Here is a 13,697-nt window from a genome sequence, read left to right as displayed (position 1 = left end):
TGGATAGTTCCCGCAGTTACGCGTAACAGATGTTGGTATATGGTGTGGGATTCAGTGTTCGGCATTAATCACAAGCCTGGGAAGAAGGGAGAAAAAGAGTAGAGAAAGGGTGCAACCAAAAAAATGAACCAAAAAAAGAGACATGGGCTTGCCCTAAATGCCATCCATTCATTTTCAAAACCACATTGTGTCCCATCTGTCACCCTCTGATTCCATGCAGCTGACCGTACACTGCAGCAGACTACCCTACAGTCTTGACTTTATAACACCAAAGCGAGAGCCAAAATGTACAGGAGATTGCATATGGCAACAGGCAACATTTGGGAAAAATATAACTTTGATATCTTTAATATCTTACTGAGTAAAGCCATGCCAAAGATTAAAAATTTATTTAGGAGCCCAACTTCTGGTCTTTTTGTGCAAAATAATAAAATGTAAAATATCACTTATATCAACACAAACTTGGCTTCTTGAAATATAATGCATGTTTGTTGTGTCTGTTGTTGCTGTTGTTTGTAAGCGGTGAATGTAGGCCCGTCTGAAAAGCCCCTATTAGATGTTATGAGTCTGACATATTTCCTGCATCCTGGGTTTTATTATCTTTTATGCTTCTCTTGGTGCTGTCTGTAATTGTTATAGCTACAACTAACACTTAGGATGTCTTTAGCTACGCGCAGGGAGAAATAAATGCCAGGTTTAGCATGGCAGAAAGAGTGAGGTCAAAACGAGAAGCGTTCCTCGTGTCCACTGGAGTTTCCATGGGAAAACATTCCTGTGATTCCGTAAAGGTCCTGCCGAAACATGCAGGGGCCAATCAGAACCTTGCAGAGAGGCAGGTGCGTGAACGAGCGACCCACAACAGGGGAGTTTCACACGTGGTGCGCACGTATTGAGCAAACTGTGAATTCCTTCACCGCTCTTAAAGCTGCAGGTGGTAATGATAGTACAGTAAATCACTGCTAATCCTAATGAATGTTAAAGATGAGAACCTGTGATCTACAACAACAACAACAGTAGCCAATGTTATTAATGAATCACATGTGTTTGCATAATAGTTCAGATGTCAATGAAAATCCTGCCAGTATTTACTAAACCTACAGTATATGACAAACTTTACACAGACACAAAACAAAAACAGTACTATTAAAAGAAATATCATTAAAGTATTAGATACAACTACACTGAGTCTACTAAAGGCAAACAACAACTTTAGAATATTAATATTTAAGAATATTGAAGTTGTCCAAATACACTGCAAAAAAATGACTTTTTTTCTTAGTATTTTTGTTTTGTTTTCAGTACAAATATCTAAAAAGTCTTAAATCAAGATTAATTTTCTTGACCAGCAAAATGACCCAAGAAAATAAGTCTAGTTTTTTGACCAAAAAATCAATAAGTGACAATAAGTGCATAAAACAAGCAAAAAATCTGCCAATGGGGTAAGCAAATGTTTCTTGAATTTTTCTTGAATTCAGTGTTTAAGAAAAATTTTCAAGATTTTTTTGCTTAACCCATCGGCAGATTTATATATATATATATATATATATATATATATATTGCTTCTTTTATGCACAAAATTTGATATTTTTGACTTATTTTCTTGGGTCGTTTTGCTCATCAAGAAAAAGCATCTTACTTTAAGAACTTTTAGATATTTTTACTAAAAACAAGACAAAAATACTAAGAATTGTTTTCACAAAAAATGTTTTGCAGTGAAACAAGCAAAAATATTTGACAATGGGGTAAGATTTTTTTTTCTTGAATTAAGCTTTTAAGAAAAATGTAAACTTATTTTTAGATTTTTTTTCCACCCCATTGGCAGATATGATTGTTTTTTTAAGCACAAATTCACTTAAATTTGATATATTTTGTCTAAAACTGGGCTTATGTTCTTAGGTCTTTTTGCTCATCAAGAAAAAGCATAATTTTTAGATATTTGTACTGAAAACAGTAAGTAAGAAAGTCATTTTTTGCAGTGTAATAGCTTAGCACATTCAATGAGATGAGATGCTTACTTTAAAGAGGACATATCACAAAAATATGACTTTTTCATGTTTAAGTACTATAATTGGGTCCCAGTGTTGCTATCAACCTAGAAAATGTGATAAAGAACAAACCAGTAACTTAGTTTTGGTAAACTTTCTCTGTAAGCATTGGAAAAAATAAGTTATTGAAATTTGGCTCCCCTTGTGATGTCAGAAGGGGATCTTGTTATAATAATAACACCCCTTAATTAGCACTGCCATTTCTTGCAGAGAGTGAGTAAGAGAGAGAGAGAGAGAGAGAGAGAGAGAGAGAGAGAGAATATTTGAGTTTCAATTTCAACAAACCACCATTATATCGATCAGAGTTTGCATTTCATCAGCTCATTTACATTTAAAAGGATACACCCAAAATTGGCACAGGTGGCATATTTAATATGCTGTAATAAATTATCGATATGGTATTTTGAGCTAAAACTTCACATATGTACTCTGGGGACACCAAAGATTTATTTGACATCTTTAAAAAGTCTTGTGAAATGTTCCCTTTAATGGGGCATTTTACCTTGCATGAAAACTAAAACTAGGATATTACGTCCAAGCTATTTTGTTTCACAAAAAGCTTTCTTTAAGTTCCATAAAGAGAAAGGCTTTCTTAATAAATGCATTTATGTTGGACATACATTTTAAAAGCAGCTATACAATTACTCTATACATCCACCAAAGCCGCTTTTACGACTCTCAGCAGACGGTTTTGTCCGTGAAGACCAATTTGGTGAGGTCACACGATATCAAGCTCACCGCATAAACCTGACACTACTCAAATCAAAAGAACATGCATGCAGAAAATACGTTCATTGAAAAACATGCAGACTCGCACACGCACACTGGTGAAGCGGAGTCTATGTCCACATATCGGCTTTTATACGAACCGCGAGCCAGCGCTTATGGCAGAGACTGAAATAGAGCTATGAAAATAATAAACAATTACAGTAAGAGAGAATGTTAAGGGGTTTGGGTGGCTTTAGGACCCTGCTGTTATGTCACTATAAAAATATCAAGATTATAAGGCTTACTATAGAGTCATATGAGCTCGCCTCACTCCTCACAGTCTCAGAAAATGTAGAACACAGCTCAACATTATGATTAATCCTATGACAGCCGTCATTTGGAGACCCAAAAGCAAATGGTTATGCATATGTGTGTAAGAGAGAGAAAAGAGTTTTGCTATATATTACATCATGCAATACATATATGGTTATATTTAGGGCTCACACTCATCACACTATAATCATACGGTCGCGTCAGACTCCAGACAGATTTCTTGGTATTTTCTAGGCAAAACTTTGCCAACATCGGCGTCTCGCTTGCGTTCATTTGGTTCAAGTTCTTGTGCCAATCAGGATGTCAGAATAAGACATTGATGATGTGAAATGACCCGTAAGCACTTTAAATAGTGATTAAAATCTTAGCTAAGATGTACATCGTAAAGTCTGACGTCAAATTTCCGCAGTATGTTTAATCTTTTACCCAACATCTCACTTATGCCGTATCTTACAATCATACACACAAAACTCATAACAGACAAGCACTGTAAAGCTTACTGTACACCTGGCTTTAGTTTAAGTCTAAACAAGGTCTTGTACAAAAAACAATAGGAAGACCTGAGTCACAGAGCTCTGTTTCTGCTGGAGCCAATGGTATTAATGCAGTAATGCACATCTCATAAAACATACAGGAACAAATCATAGTGTTTGAATCAGAGGGTGCACACATCCAACATAATATTTTACCAATAAAAAATGTTACAAGAACTGTCAAATTATGTGGGTATAAATGAACTACCATACATCAAATCTTTCAGATATCTGACAGACAGACAGATAGACAGACATAAATGGATAGACATACAGACATGCATACAGACAGATAGACATATAGATGTACATATGAATAGACATATATACAGACAGACGGGCAGGCAGACAGATAGATAGACAGACATGTTGACACACACTGCAAAAAATGACTTTTTTACTTAGTATTTATGTCTTGTTTTCAGTACAAATATCGAAAAAGTCTTAAATCAAGATGCATTTTCTTGATGAGCAAAATTTTTAAGAAAATAAGTTTTTAGACAAAAAACATACAATTTAAGTAAATTTGTGTTTAAAACAAGTAAAAAAATCTGCCAATGGGGTTAAAAAAATCTTGAACTTTTTTCTTACCCCATACCCCCCCCCCCCTTTTTGCTTGTTTTAAGCACAAATTTACTTAATTTTTATGTTTTTGTATATAGATGTACAGATTAGATGGACAGACACACAGACAAACAGATTAGATAGACAGACAGATATATAGAGGTACAGATGGATAGACAGACAAACAAACATATTAGACAGACCTCACTCACCTAAAGGATTATTGGGATCACCTGTTCAATTTCTCATTCATGCGATTATATAATCAACCAATCACATGGCAGTTGCTTCAATGCATTTAGGGGTGTGGTCCCGGTCAACACAATCTCCTGAACTCCAAACTGAATGTCAGAATGGGAAAGAAAGGTGATTTGAGCAATTTTGTGCGTGGCATGGTTGTTGGTGCCAGACGGGCCGGTCTGAGTATTTCACAATCTGCTCAGTTACTGGGATTTTCACGCACAACCATTTCTAGTGTTTACAAAGAATTGTGTGAAAAGGGAAAAACATCCAGTATGTGGCAGTCCTGTGGGCGAAAATGCCTTGTTGATGCTAAAGGTCAGAGGAGAATGGGCTGACTGATTCAAGCTGATAGAAGAGCAACTTTGACTGAAATAACCACTCGTTACAACCGAGGTATGCAGCAAAGCATTTGTGAAGCCACAACACGCACAACCTTGAGGCGGATGGGCTACAACAGCAGAAGACCCCACCGGGTACCACTCATCTCCACTACAAATAGGAAAAAGAGGCTACAATTTGCACAAGCTCACCAAAATTGGACAGTTGAAGATCTCAATTTCTGTTGAGATATTCAGACGGTAGAGTCAGAATTTGGCGTAAACCGAATGAGAACATGGATCCATCATGCCTTATTACCACCGTGCAGGCTGGTGGTGTAATGGTGTGGAGGATGTTTTCTTGGCACACTTAAGGCCCCTCAGTGCCAATTGGCATCGTTTAAATGCCACGGCCTACCTGAGCATTGTTTCTAACCATGTCCATCCCTTTATGACCACCATGTACCCATCCTCTGATGGCTACTTCCAGCAGGATAATCCACTATGTCACAAAGCTTGAATCATTTCAAATTGGTGTCTTGAACGTGACAATGAGATCACTGTACTAAAATGGCCCCCACAGTCACCAGATCTCAACCCAATAGAGGTTCTTTGGGGTGTGGTGGAACGGGAGCTTCGTGCCCTGGATGTGCATCCCACAAATCTCCATCAACTGCAAGATGCTATTCTATCAATATGGGCCAACATTTCTAAGGAATGCTTTCAGCACCTTGTTGAATTAATGCCATGTAGAATTAAGGCAGTTCTGAAGGTAAAAGGGGGTCAAACACATTAATAGTATGATGTTCACCTTTTGTGCTGCTAACATCTTTCTCTACCAATTGAGCTACAAGAATACTCAACAAGAAGCTCTGCTCAACAGAAGAGTGCAAAATACTCTCTCTCATGGCAGTGCCAACTCTATAATACAGTCTGTTTCTAATAAAACATTATATAAACTGTAGCTATCGCCAGTCTTTCTCATTGGTTTCTCAGCCTCTGTTTGTTACATGTATATTCTTCTCTCTTCTGTTCTTACCTTCGGGGGCAATGACTCACATTGTAACCCATTTGGCCTGCTGTTTATATTCTTTCTGTGCTGTTTTAATTATTCCATCTCACCAAGTTTGGATGTTGCTGTTTGTTTTCCAACTGTATCTATGCAGCAACGAGCTGATGAGAAAGACCATACGATAAATCAAGAGAGATGAATAATCATACCACGTCTGGCAATGAATGCCCGGATCTGTCTCTGTCAGAGAGCTCCGTCCATTTAAAAATGCTTTACCAGAAGCCTTGACCGTCAGTGAAGCATGAGCTGTACAGAAATGTTTAACATGCAAGAGAAACTTGCACGCAGCGAAAATGCTGACAAATGCGTATGTTGTCAGTGTACATTAACCGTATCACCATACAACTAGGAAAGCGGCTAAAGCAAAGCAAATAAGAAAAATCGAGTTCACGTGGAGTCGACTATTTCCTGTCTTTACTACTGCTGTCATTATCTCCACATGAGATTCGGCTCTTTTTAAGTGTTGGTGATGTATAGTATGTGATGACTGGTTTATTGCTCTGCAGGCCTCAGCATCAACCGGCCCTTAGTGTCAAGGGTCCAAACAAAGCCAACCTGAAAAAAATCATTCTTCAAAACACCAATGAAATGTTTCAGGGGTTATATCAGATTTTATTTATACACATAATTGTTTCCCTGATGCCTACTTATGTTAAATGGCACGTATTATGCACATTTTTACAAGATGTAATACAAGTCTTAGGTGCGTCTAGAATTTATTACAGCATGTCCAAAATGCCCCTATTTGGGCGGGAGCAGTAAAGTGCTGTTTTCATGTCTGTATCTTTAAATGCAAACAAGCCACTGGTTTTGGTTAAAAATAGATTTGATTTCTGTGAATACAGTCTGGGACAAAAGTATCTTTGGCCGCATTTGTGCTACAACGTGATAAAAAACACATTTCGAAAAGCTTTTGGGTAAAGTAGTCAGACAGTGGCCGTAGGCGGGGCTTTATCAGTGTGACGTCACATTAACAAGATAATCAAAACAGCATGTCTAACGCGACTGCTTTGGATTAATAAGGGTTTAAAAAAGAGGAGTGAATGGTTTGTTTTCATTGTAGGGTTGAATAAAGGGGTTTCTTCCAAAAAAGCTTCCCGCTGGAAGCGGAGAAGAGAGAAAAATGCTGAGGTTAATAAATGATCTCTGTTCAGGATCTTAACCCTCCAATCTAAACCTCACTATACTCAAATATCAGATTCGCTACCATCCAGACTCATTTATCGTCTCCCGCACTGAGGTTTTGGGATCAGAGTCTGCGTCCCACTGTAATCCGTAGATGACATCATATATAGCAACATAAATAGTCCATTTATAATCACTTTCTTTAAAGCTAGAACAACATGCAGAACTTTAATGTACTTAACCCCTTCAAGACCTGATTTTTCTGGTGTTATGTTTATTTGTTGATCAGCATTTTTTTTCAAGCACAAAACATGTGATGTCCATTCCAGTGGACGCAGGGTCTAAAGGGGTTAATCAATGCACTTTTTGGATTTATGATGCACAATTCATTGAGTAAAATGTTAAAGTTGGTTGCAACTGGTATAAAAGCAAGCTGTCCTAACTCTAAACTCAAACGTAATTAATATGTTTGGTATGTTTAATTACACCCTTTTCTAACAAACATATTTGCATAACAGCCATGCAAACTCTTTGCCAAACAGTCCAAATAAATCAATGACTTACAAAGTGCACTTACAAAAGTCTCAAGGAAAAACTTAACTGGCCGACAAAAAACTCCTAAAAGACCTAAATCACAATTGCACATTTGGGATGAACTGAAATGTTGATTGTAAGCCTGACCCCATTACCCAATATCAGTACCAAACCCTCCTGAAGCTCTCCTGTCTGAATGTAAGCAAATCCCTGCATCCATTTATCATCATCTAGTGAGACCTTGGACCGACTCCTTTTGCCCAAAGACAAAAACATTGCGTTTCTTAAGAAAGGTTTCCATTGAAACTGCACAACTGGGAACCTTGGACATTTACAACACTACAGTATGATTTTCTGTGAAACTGCTTTTTAACGATGCATACTGTGAGAAGCGCTACACAGGTGCTTTGGCTACTAAATGCAAATACAAATGTTAGTTTCATCAACTTCTAAAACATCTTAAATTTGGAGTTACTCTCCATTATAGGACTGAAGTGCTGCACAGGGCGTGGACGTCACAAAAAGTCTAGATGCAAGCTCAGTAATAGATGATGACCGCACCCTAAACGCCATGTGAGGGGTCCGTGTGAAGCCATTGTTTTCAGGAACAGAAGCATACTGTAGAGCCAACACAGCATTGAGGACGTGCAAAATTCAAGAAGTACAGACAAGAATCAAAGACTGGGAGCAGGGCCAGAGAGAAGGGACGAGCGGAAACACTGGAGTCTAATGGATGAAACTAACAACCAAAATCCCCTCTTTCTTCCCTCTTTGCCTGGGAGTCTTGTCCCATTGGCCAGGTGTACAGAAACCATCTAAAATGTAAAAAGATGTACCTCCCCAGAAACAAGTCTACTTTAGTCATAAAAGTTTAATATTCGTTTAAAGCATTGTTTAATAAATTACTAAATTATCAACAAAAAATTAAAAACGTTTAAAAATGCATTTTTTTCCAAAAATAACTATTTACAAATTCTCTCCCCAGATATTTTAAATTTCTCTAAGTGCCTCGGCTTATAAACTATGCCAGATTCATGTAGCTCAAGTCATGAGTATTCACTTCAATAGAAGTATGTAACACAAGACTAGGGCTAAATAACGATTAATCGCAACTAATCGTTTGCAGAATAAAAGTTCATATATGTGTGTTGTGTATAATAATTCTGTATATATAAATACACACACACATTCAGATTTTTTTAAATATTAAAATATAATTTATATTATATATACTTATTATATACATAATTTTTCTGCTAAAATTATACATGCATGTGTGTGTAAATACAGAATTATTATACACAATACACATAACATATATGAACTTTTATTTTGCAAACGATTAGTCGCGATTAATTGTTATGCAGCCCTACACAAGACGATTAGCTAACAGGTGTTGCCAGGTGAGCGTTAGGCCCAGTGTCCACCAAAGCATTTAAACGTGGCTTAAAGGGATAGTTCGGCCAAAAACGATATTAAACCCATGATTTACTCACCCCCAAGCTGTCCGAGTTGCATATGTCCATCGTTTTTCAGACAAACACATTTTCGGATATTAAAGAAAATATTTTAGATCTTTCTGTTGATTAAATGTAATGTTACGGGGTCCAGCCATAGTCCACGACCTTAAAGTCCAAAAAACGTGCGTCCATCCTTCACAAATTAAATCCAAACGGCTCCAGGATGATAAACAAAGGTCTTCTGAGGGTAATCCGTGCGGTGTTGTTGTAGAAATATCCATATTTAAAGTTTTATTAACGTAAATAAATACCTTCCGGTAGCGCCGCCATCTTAGTCACGTCCGCATTCAGGATGAGTGCTTACGCAGTGTATGGAGGTTTCTCTGCTGCTGCTCTGTGCCCCCGCCCTCCGAATTTGTCATACGTCACTAAGAAAAGTGCGTACACTACGCTAATACTCTCTCCTGAGTCTAAGATGGCGGCACTACCGGAAGGTAGTTAATTACGTAAATAAAGTTTTAAATATGGATATTTCTACAACAACACCGCACGGATTACCCTCAGAAGACCTTTGTTTATCATCCTGGAGCCGTTTAATTTGTGAAGGATGGACGCACTTTTTTTGGACTTGAAGGTCGTGGACTATGGCTGGACCCCGTAACATTACATTTATTCAACTGAAAGATCTAAAACATTTTCTAAAATATCCGAAAATGTGTTTGTCTGAAAAACAATGGACATATGCAACTTGGACAGCTTGGGGGTGAGTAAATCATGGGTTTAATATCGTTTTTGGCCGAACTATCCCTTTAAATAACCAGGCGCTCCAGCGTTTTAAAAAAAAGTTGCCAGCCAACACCAGCATTTTTTTTATGATTTAGGTTTAATGCCTTCCAGAAACTTTTCTTCTTTAAATATATAGACATACAATATATCAAATGAAAGAACAGACCCTTTGCTTTAAAAAAAAACTGTTTCATTCTATCTTCATTTGTTCTCTTAGCAACCTAAGCGCTCTCAAATATGGGTAGGTTTCTTCAAAATACACAATTTTGAGCAAAAAGCCGAGATGATTGCATTTTTGTGAAAAACTTCTGATAGAAATCTGATTCAGAGCGATCCTCAAAACGTACACTGAGTTTGAAATGTTTGACGTGAGGGGTTGCTTTCGGTTTGTATAAGTTGGGTCAGACCGTCATCTGGTGGATAAAAGCAGAAATACGGATTGCGGGAAAAACTCGTCATTGGCAGGGAAGCGTTTTCGTTTAATTGACGAGTTAACTCTTCAATGGCGGGGAAAGAGTAAAAACACCAACAATGGGCACATACAAGCATTTCTTCAGCTGAGCGCTTAGGTTGCTATTTTTCTGTTTTGTTTATCAGTCTTTGTACAATGTGCCATCTGGTTGGTGTGGTATTTGCCCCGCCCCCATTATTGGATGTGACACTGACGAGCCCAAAGTATTTTTTCAAAGTAGAACATTTTGGCATCCAGTAAAGATGAAGAAGTCTCAGCATCCAATAAACGCTCATCTGCAGGCATTTTTAAAGTTGAAATGAAATTAAAATTAAAAACTGTATTTTGTTTTGGAAAATTGTGGTTTTTTTTACAAATAACTCACTTGGATATACGTCACCATGGGGAAAATAAGACAATCCTTTTAATAACTTTTTATTAAATGTTTGCAATTAGAAAAAAATCTTAACTTACTAAATTTAACCGACATGAGCCAGTAAGCAACCACCAGGACACCCAACAACCTACTATAGCAATGCCACCAAAAGCAAAACCACCTAACAACCGCATAATAACCTGCATGCTAAAAATCACTCAGAACAAGTCAAGAACCACACGGCAGCCATCCACACATCAGATTTTACACTGATGTTTACATTCGCTTCAAAACATGTTAGAAACTAAATGTCATCTACAAGGAAGTCAAGCAAAATAAATCTCTTTAAAACACAGTGATTATTTTCCAAAAGTAGGGGATGGTTGTGGTTGAATAACCCTACACCCCACAGGACAATTTAACCACTTTAGTCATGTTCCTCAAAGACAAAACTTCTCCGTTTCATGTTAGATATAAATCACCTTTAATGGCAAACTATTCCTGTCTGAAGTTTGTCTCCAGAAAAGGAGACAGATCATTGGATATGAAATGATCCTGAAAGAGACAGCCAAGGGTTAGAGCGTGAGACACCAGCGCTCTTCTGGGCTTGCGAAAGCTCCCCATCAAGAAATGGACTGACCTGCAATAAACAGTCCTCCCGACCTCAAAAGCTGACAAAGGGAACAGTCAGCCACTTCTAAGGTAGCGTTCGCTGCAAGACCGTTTCCAAATGAGCCTTGACACTTGCCCGCGTTTTGCGTAACCACAGACTCGCTGGATAAAAGTAGAACTACAAAATACTCATGCTTAAGCCGTCGGGTTAAAACTAAAGATAGCAGGGCTGGGCAGTGTGACGCTATATACTGTGCAATGTTAGAAATATGTCGACAGGTAAATAATTTGCCAGCCCATTTAATATATTTGCATTGCTATTAGTGGGCTTTAGTGTATGTTATTTACACATGTGAGTGACAAAACGCTTGGATTAATACAAAAATACATTGCGGGACGTGTACCAAACAAGTCCAGATGAGACATAACTTGTTATTAAGGTGCGCTGTTAGGCACAACATAGTTTAGTTGTTTAGCAACGTTGGTACATGTGAGTATTTTGGCTATTAAACAGGATTACATCATGTGTTAAACTATTTTTACCCTGATGTCAGAGTTATTTCATATGTTTTGGTGTGCATTCCATTGAGCTTCAAATACAACGAGAAAATAATCAAACTATTAATATGCAAACTATAAGTTATCCCAAACATGCACATTTAAAATGGCAACTGTATAACCCCCCCAAAAAGAAACAAATCTTTAAAAATATCCTACTAATACAGTTATACCAAGATTTAATCAATCTTTTGTAAGATTTTGATCATGCCACCCTGTGTTAAAATAATGATGCCAACATTGAATTCCACAGGAAACTTTTTCTAATTGTTGCAATCATTAAAACTTGAGCAATGTAGATAACAAAGCATGCATAAGTATCAAACTTTTAACCGTTTTACTCTTACCTGGTCCTGGTAAATGATGCTAAGGCTTTGCAGTCCTCACAGTGTATTTTAGCACTAAACCACAGCTGCAACCAGGCTGTAAAATCTTATGAGAAGGAAAGTGTGCCTACAGGAGGTGAAGTGACATACATCCTGCCAACCACACCTCAATCAGACTACAAACTTTATAAGCATTCCCTGTTCTCATTGCCACAGCTGCTCTCTCTCTCTCTCTCTCTCTCTCTCTCTCTCTCTCTCTCTCTCTCTCTCTCTCTCTCTCTCTCTCTCTCTCTCTCTCTCTCTCTCTCTCTCTCTCTCTCTCTCTCTCTCTCTCTCTCGCTCTCGCTCTCTCTCTCTCATCAAACACGCACTTATGTACATTTTGACAAGTTGTCTTTTGCCTGGCTCAAATACTCAAGCACTACTTACCTATAAAAAGGAACTCTCAGTTGGTAGGATTGCATAAGCAGTGCAAAGGGTTATGGGGTCAATCAATAGGGAACCCAAATACTAAACAAATATATAAATGAATAAATGTAAAATGATATGTAAAAAATAGGGATTAACTGCCTTTAGCTTTGACTGGAATGATATCAAACTGACCACAATTTCATAAAAAAGCACTTTTGAAGAATAACTAATAAGTTGAAAAAATGTTAAGCTTCCGTCAAAAGTTAACAGTGCCAACACATTTATTTCATTATAAAACTAAAATGTGATTTTTTTTCTGTTTTTGACATAAATGATTTTGAATAAATAATGAAGAAAAATCAACCAATAAGAGCCCAGAATAGATGGGAACTCCTTCAGAAGAGTTTACAGACCTCAAGAAGATGGTTAATAAAATAAAATAAAAATTTACAGAAGGGTGACAACACTAAAGATACTAAACTATTACATTTAAAATAATTAATTAATTAATTTATTTATTTACTTACATTTAAAATGCATATAGTTCGCTTTGTTGTTATTCTATAGTTTCTTATTATAAAAAGTAGAGATAACATTAACGGGTCTAATACAGAATATGTTTTTGTGCTGTACTGTAGCTCAGTTGGTAGAGCATTGTGTTAGAAACTCAAAGGTTGTGGGTTTTGATTCGCAGGGAACACATACAAATATAGCTTAAAAGTAGTGTATGTTAACTTTGATCTTTGTCTTAAACTGGATGTGTACTTTAAAAGCTAAAACATTTTATAATTTTCTTAGAACAATTTGTCAAATTTCCACTGTTCCTTCATCCATTGATTTTTGAAGATCACAATTTCAAGATGTCAACTGAATGAGACCTTTAAAATCTCCAGAAGTTTTTGTATCACCAATACAATTAGGGAGGTATCATTTAAGATTGTTTATCGCACATACCCTGTAAAACTTATAAAATTTAAAGGAGAAAATGAGAGCATTGTCTATTTATTACAGTGCATTGAAAATGCGCTGTACTGTTCTTACTGGGCTTTTTATTATTATTATTAGTGGTGCTTGCATTTATGCAAAGCATCACTATTATTATTGCTCATACTTATTATATCTTATTATTCTTATGTCTGCACACTTTTTCGGCGCGTAACTCGTCCCGCACGGTTTGCCACAGTCCCATGAAAGAGGGCTCAAATCGACCGGATTATTAAGGAGAGGTGTGCTATGACTTTTA

The 13,697-nt window shown here is 37.1% G+C and overlaps 1 protein-coding gene across 9 annotated transcripts in view; it reads right to left on the bottom strand.

Moving 5' to 3' along the window:
- tns1b (tensin 1b) overlaps positions 1–13,697 on the bottom strand; it is a 320,658-nt gene that overhangs the window by 137,619 nt on the left and 169,342 nt on the right. The window contains exon 1 of one of the 9 annotated variants that reach the window (XM_065252291.2): positions 12,065–12,132. The exons of the other annotated variants lie outside the window; for them this stretch is intronic. The gene's annotated coding sequence lies outside the window, so the exon portion shown is untranslated. Of the gene's footprint in view, positions 1–12,064; positions 12,133–13,697 lie in introns of those variants that run through there. 9 annotated transcript variants of the gene reach the window in all.

Source organism: Paramisgurnus dabryanus, chromosome 15, assembly GCF_030506205.2.
Source record: "Paramisgurnus dabryanus chromosome 15, PD_genome_1.1, whole genome shotgun sequence".
In the NCBI taxonomy this organism is placed as follows: domain Eukaryota; kingdom Metazoa; phylum Chordata; class Actinopteri; order Cypriniformes; family Cobitidae; genus Paramisgurnus; species Paramisgurnus dabryanus.
This window is presented reverse-complemented; position numbering and strand designations above follow the sequence as displayed.